The sequence below is a fragment of the Dasypus novemcinctus genome, chromosome X, assembly GCF_030445035.2.
Source record: "Dasypus novemcinctus isolate mDasNov1 chromosome X, mDasNov1.1.hap2, whole genome shotgun sequence".
In the NCBI taxonomy this organism is placed as follows: Eukaryota; Metazoa; Chordata; class Mammalia; order Cingulata; family Dasypodidae; genus Dasypus; species Dasypus novemcinctus.
In genome coordinates this window covers 142,172,459-142,179,146 of record NC_080704.1, presented here as the reverse complement: position 1 = coordinate 142,179,146, position 6,688 = coordinate 142,172,459, and the positions used below count along the sequence as shown (strand labels likewise).

General features: G+C 35.7%; 1 non-coding gene across 1 annotated transcript; it reads right to left on the bottom strand.

Annotated features, from left to right (window-relative positions):
* Nucleotides 1–200: 200 nt before the first annotated feature.
* On the bottom strand, nt 201–307 carry LOC131277325 (U6 spliceosomal RNA). The gene has a single exon (XR_009184521.1). It is a non-coding gene; the product is annotated as a U6 spliceosomal RNA (small nuclear RNA).
* Between the last annotated feature and the right edge of the window lie 6,381 nt (nt 308–6,688).

Below are 6,688 nucleotides of genomic sequence, written 5' to 3'. Positions count from 1 at the left end.
GTTCCCATCATCATGACACATCCATTGGATTTGGTAAGTACATCTTTGGGCACCTCTGCACCTCATATACATTGGTTCACATCATGGCCCATACTCTCCTCTATTCCATCATGTAGGCCCTGTGAGGATTTACAATGTCTGGTGATTACCTCTGAAGCACCATCCAGGGCAGCTCCATGTCCCGAAGATGCCTCCACCTCAAAAATATGGAACGCTTCACGAATTTGCGTGTCATCCTTGCGCAGGGGCCATGCTAATCTTCTCTGTATCGTTCCAATTTTAGTATATGTGCTGCCGAAGTGAGCACTGATTATCTTATTGAGATAGCAAAATGATCTTTTAAATGCAGACTTCAAATATCCTACTTCAAGGGTTTAGTTATGCCGTACTATTATAGGTTTATAAAGTTGATCATTTCTTGCCCTTGGTCTATTACATGAAATAGGTGACTGATAACCGCAATATGTAGTGAAAAGAGAACTTCACCAGGGAGTCAAGATTTGTCAGTTTTAGACCCAATTCTACTATACTTTAGCTATTATTGTATCTCCCTAAAGCTGGTGTGAATAAAGTACCAAACCTTGTTTAATTTATATTGGTTAAAAGTAACAAAAAAAAAAGAGGGCTTTTTAAATAGCTAAAAATATTTAAGTTAATAATTATCCTCGTTACTGAGAATAAGTACCTCTTAATTGGTGCATTAAAATTTATGATAGTGATTACAATAGGCATAGTGAGTGTGATAGTAGATATTATTATTTTCACTTAGACAAATACACACATACAGATTAGTAACCCCATACTGATTTATTTATTCATCCATTGATGTATTAATGTTCCTCCAAGAAGTGCAAAACTCTTGAGAACCAATATTAGAGAGGTCAATTCAGTTCTATGTTTCTTCTTTGTCTTTGGAAACATAATTCCATACTAAGAACATATATAAATACAAGAAAATGAAAAACACATACAATTATCTTCAGGAAGGAGGAAGGAAGGAAAAATTGATGGACATTAACTTTAGCTATGTATAAGATTTTATAAGATAAAAAACTGAAGTTTACATGGCAGTCTATTAAAGCTTGTAAAATAAGTGGTGAGTGTATTGGTATTGTCTTTACTGTTGTCAACAATTTCATAATAAAAAAACATTAATATTAAATATATGGGAGTCAAACAGTGTGAATGTAAGGTAGATTTTGTGGTCAGAAAAAGGTTCAAATAATGTGTCAGTCATTGACCACCTGTTTGAACTTAGAAATATAATTAATCATCTTGCCTAATTTTTTAATATGTTTTAGTGATAATCTTGGCCTTGCAGAATTGCTGAAAATTAGACTCTTAATTGCAAGGAACAAAGACTCACTTAGTTTACTTAAAGTAATAAGGGGTTTTTTGTATAGGTCTGTGGAGGACAGAGGGAAATAGAAATATTAGGCAGAATTTGTAGACATATCCATGAAGTCAAATTTCAACAAAGCTAGAAGAGAGAGAAAGAATAAGACTCTCATACAACTTTAATGACTGTTTATTTTGTTACTTTCTAATCAACATTTAATTCATCTTCTACTGTGAGCTGCTCAGCTCCCTTCTGTCCACATTTCTACAACTACTGTCATTATTTTGTGACTCCAAAATCTCCCAGGTTTTTATACATAATTTGCATAATGCCTTCATATTGGCATCAGTTTGCTTTGACACCTGTCAACAAGTAAAAAAACTCTAAACCACAATCAGTTTGATTTCACTAATCTCCACATTGTTTGGAAAGAGAATTCTACTGAGCTGTCTTGAAGACTCCTTACCAATATAGATTTGTTGCCCTTGAGTGGATTTTCTTTTCAGTAAACTATGGTTAAAGTGGCCAGATCATATAGTGAATTATATGGTCATTTTATGTATGAAGAAACACATGAGGCTGCTTCCAGAGAACTCTGATTGGTCCATTTAGGTTAGGTATATAAATGACCTAATACAATGCCTGGATGGTTCTTGCACAAAGAGAATTTTCCTTATTCAGAAATGAGGGTGTAGGAAGGCAAAGAGATGGTGATGTACAAACTGAGCCTTAAAAGTAGAATAAGAATATTTATGTTTCTTAGGATGCTCAAAGAAAATACCATGAAATGGGTTGGCCTTAAGCAGTAGGAATTCATTACCTTACAGATTGAGGCAGTAAAAATGTCTAAATCAAGGACTCATTGAAGCAATGCTTTTTCCCATATACTGGCTGCCAGCAAACCTTGGTTCCTCTGCCACATGGCAAGACAAGGCTCATGGCATCCAGCATCTGCTGGTCTCTTCCCTTTTTTCCGGGTTTTGTTGCTTTATTTTCTTATTTAAGTATGTTTTCAAATTTATTTATTTAATTTTAATAATAAATTGACTTTTTTTAAATGATACATAGATCCCACAAAAAATTTTTACGTTAAAAAATGTAAGAGGCTTCCACATATCCCACTTCCCACTCCCCACTCCTCCCACATCTACAACCTGTTTCATTGTGGCCCATTCTTTGCATTTGATGAAATCATTTGGGAGCACTGCTGCAACACATGGATTATATTTTACATTGTAGTTTACACTTTCCCCTATTAAATTCAGTGGGTTGTGGCAGGATATATAATGTCCAGCATCTGTCCCTGCAATATCATTTAAGACAACCCCAGATTCCCAAAAATGCCCCTATATCTCATCTCTACTTCCCTGTCCATGCCCGCTTCAACTACCTTGGCCATTTTCTGTGGATCAATGCTACAGTTTCTTCCATTACAAGTCACAATATTCTACTAGTGCTCAACTAGTTCTATAGAATACCAGTAAGTTCATTTTAATCCATATTTTATTCCTCTGACCTGTGGACCCTGTGCTGGTGATGTCCACTCCACCTCTATATTAAGAGGAGGCTTAGATCCCACATGGTTGATTGATATAATTCTCCTGCTTGGAGTTGTAGGCACTCTCAGTTTCTTGTTGTGGTGGTTGACCATCCTCACCTTCCTGTTAGTTGACCTGTGCAAGTCCAACAAACCAGAGAGTAGGTGCTGCAGCTATGCTGAGGCTCAGGGCCCAGCTGACACATGGCCAGTCCAGAGATTCAAGTCTTCTGGGTATATACCAACACCAGCACCAACCACATATTTAGTAAAAGTGATGGAAGAGGCATATGTAGAAAGTTAAATTATTGCTTCCATTGCTTTCTCTCTCTATCTATGTATTCATTCCATTTATAAAGGACTCCAGCAAGAGGATTAAGACCTATACAAATGAGGTAAGTCATTCATCGTCAAAAGTTTACTTACAATGGGTGCATACTCACAGTAATGGATTAAATGTAAGACTATGTCTTTCTCACAGGCCATTCTTTCTGTGGTAGTTTCAAATCCCCACACTCCAGTGTCTTGAAACCAAAAATACAGGTTCTTTCCACAAACAAATTACACTGATGCTGTCACAATATGCATAAAGCTTTAAATCATTTCAGCGACAGTAATACTAAATACAGAATCTCAAAAGATCACTTATATTTATGGTCTTTCCTGGGATATATTTTCCTACTTCTGTGACTCTGTGAAACCTAGAAAACAAGTTATCTGCTTCCAATATACAAAGAAGGGACAGGCATAGCATAAACATTCCCATTCACACAGGTACATATTGTCTTCCAGGCTTGATGGAGTGGCAGCTCCACTGTTCTCAAATGCTTTCACTGTGGCCATGTTCTCTCCAAAACTAGGGAGAAATCTCCATTTTCAGAACACTTGGATGATGGTCAAATGCTGAAATCCCTGGGCGATATGCTCCATTCTCTAAAAAAACTCAGGTAGAAGCACTCTTCCTGAAAAATGGTGCAAAAGACACCTATACTCACTTTCCACACTCATGGCCTGAGAAGATGTCCTTAGTCCAGACCTCAGATTCCATGGTCCTGCCTAGAAAGTGATTTTTCCTTCAATCAGTCTCTATTCTGGCCCTTTTAGTCCAGGCTAGCAGTTGTCTATTCATTCAAGTCTCTGGTCAGTTCTACATGTAATACACAAGGTTCCAAACCATCTGAAAAAAGAACTTTCTACTTATCCTTATGGATAACTGCATTTCCAATCTTACCAATGAAATTTTTATTGGTTTCATGCTCAGTTAAACCCTCACTTGGAGCATTATTCCATTGGGGCTCATTATTCATAAGCTCAGAATTTTCAATCCCATCAATTTTTGGTTTATTTGTGCCCAGGAGTTCAGTTATCAGCTTATCCCTTTCCTCTCACATTTTGCTATATTCTGCAAGGAGAAACCAGGATGAACTTTCCATACTTACTTTTGAAATCTCCTTAGCTAAATATGACTTCATCACTCAAATTCTGCCTTCCATGTGACATCAGAACTCAGTTTTGCCAAGTTCTCCACCACTTTAATACAAATTTCAACTTCCTTCCAGTTTACAATAACGTGACCCGACTCGCGGGTCAGTCGAACAGAGACCTGAGGGAGGGAGTGGGAATGAAAAGGGACAAGAGACACAAAGAATGGAGACAAGACAGGATTCTGATCAAGTCTCGTTTATTGAGGGTCAATCAGGGGTATTTATAGCCAGGGATGAATGAGGTTTCGGGACACAGATAGATCTGATTGGTCCACGTCACGAAGTCTTTTCGCAGACGTTTCAAAACAACCATCTGAATGGCATGAGGATAGAAACTTAATTACTACAGCCAGGGTGGGAAAAAGAAAACTTAAGGGAGTTAGTATCTAAAAATAGCGCTTAGCAACAAGATTGCCAATACAACACCAGTGCCACAGGCAGCTTCCCACAATAACACATTGATCATTTCTGTCTAATGCCTAATTGGAAATAACTTTAGCATCCTTATTTCTACCAAAAGTTTCATCACACCAACTTAGGCCTCTATTGAAAAGCTCACAATTCTTTCAGCCTCTTCCCATTACCCAAATCCAAAATAATTTCCACATTTTTGGTATTTGCAATAGAAGTTCCCCACTCACCTGAGACCAAATCTGTTTTGGTTTCTTAGGCTGCTCAAAGCAGATACCATGAAATGGGTTGATTTTAAGCAATGGTAACAGAAGGTGGTAATCACTTTCATATGTAGTGAATTTTCCTTCCATTGTAGCAGGTGGGAAAAAGACCCATATGATTTGCTGAATTTATAAATATGGGTTATATTCAGAGGAATATGTTTTAAACTTTCAAAGATATGATTTCCAAACATAGTAATAGCAAGTAAATTTTGCAAAATACTATCAAATAAATGTTATTATTTAATCATTTTACTCTCATATAAATTACATAATTTAATATGTATCTGCATTTACATTTTTCTGTAAAATCTTAATCTCAGATTGGCTAATAAGTTGCTGGAACCAAGTCAAGGAGAATTCAGCTCTGAAATCTTGTGTTTTTCTTCTAATATATTGTTCTCACACTGTAAAAGCTGCATCTGGAAAGATTATCCTAGCTGTTCTTTGACAATAGAACATTCAGGGTTTTATTTTTTTCCTTTGTTTTAATGTAATGAGGATGAATATATACACAGAGCAACTGCATGCTGCAATGCTGATAGGACACTCCCCAATTGCTCATATAGACTAAGATGTGAATGATCCCTCCGCAATCCATAACAGTGCAGTGAAAGTATATATTGGTCAACATTCTTGTCATCAACAGTTCATATTTCCAAGTGAACTTAAATTATACCACAGGTAAAAGTGAGTGTAGATACCAACTAATCCATCTACTTCAATTTCAGATAAGGAAATTAAGACCCACATATATATGTTCATAGCTATGAAGAGAAAGTTACATTTTCTCCAATATATTGTTTCTTACATAAAAATATGCACGTATCTTTTTAACAAATCATTTTATTAATATATTTTAATAAAGCATAAATCCTTATAAATTATACACCTAATGGTATTTTGTATAATCATATATTTGTGCATTCATCACTTCAATCATTTGGAGAGTATTTTCATTATTCCAGTAATAATATTAATAATAAACAAAAAACAAACAAAACTTATCACCTTTCAATTTCTCTATTGTTCCCCTCCTGTACATAGCTGGTATTCATTTTCCCTCTCTCTAGTACATATGTATTTATATTTGTTAAAAACTGTCTGATATATGCCATATCACATATATTCATGTTTTACATAAGGATTTACTATCTTATACAGTCCCATGTTACAGTATTTAGCTTTACTTCTAGTAATACACAAGACCTTAGATTTTCCCTACCAACCACTGTAATACCCATACAATAGCACTGCTAGTAACAATCACCATGATATGCTTTAACCATTTCTATTCATTTCCAAAAATTTACAAACAACCTTTCTAAAATTCTGGTCAGATTAACCCTCAGCTTTCCTTTTCTACCCTACTTCTATTTTCTGGTGACCTATATTCTAATTATTAACTCCATGAGTTTGCACAATATAGTTATTTCATGATAGCAAAATCATAAAGTATTTGTACTGTTGTGTCTGGCTTGCTTCTATTAATAGGTACACTCATGTTGTCATATGCTTCATGACTTCATTTCTGCTTACTGCTGCATAATATTCCATTGTGTATATAAACAATTTATCCATTGATCAGCTGATGGACCCCTGGCTTGTTTCCAACTTTTGGCAATCATGAATAATGCTGCTATGAACATCAGTG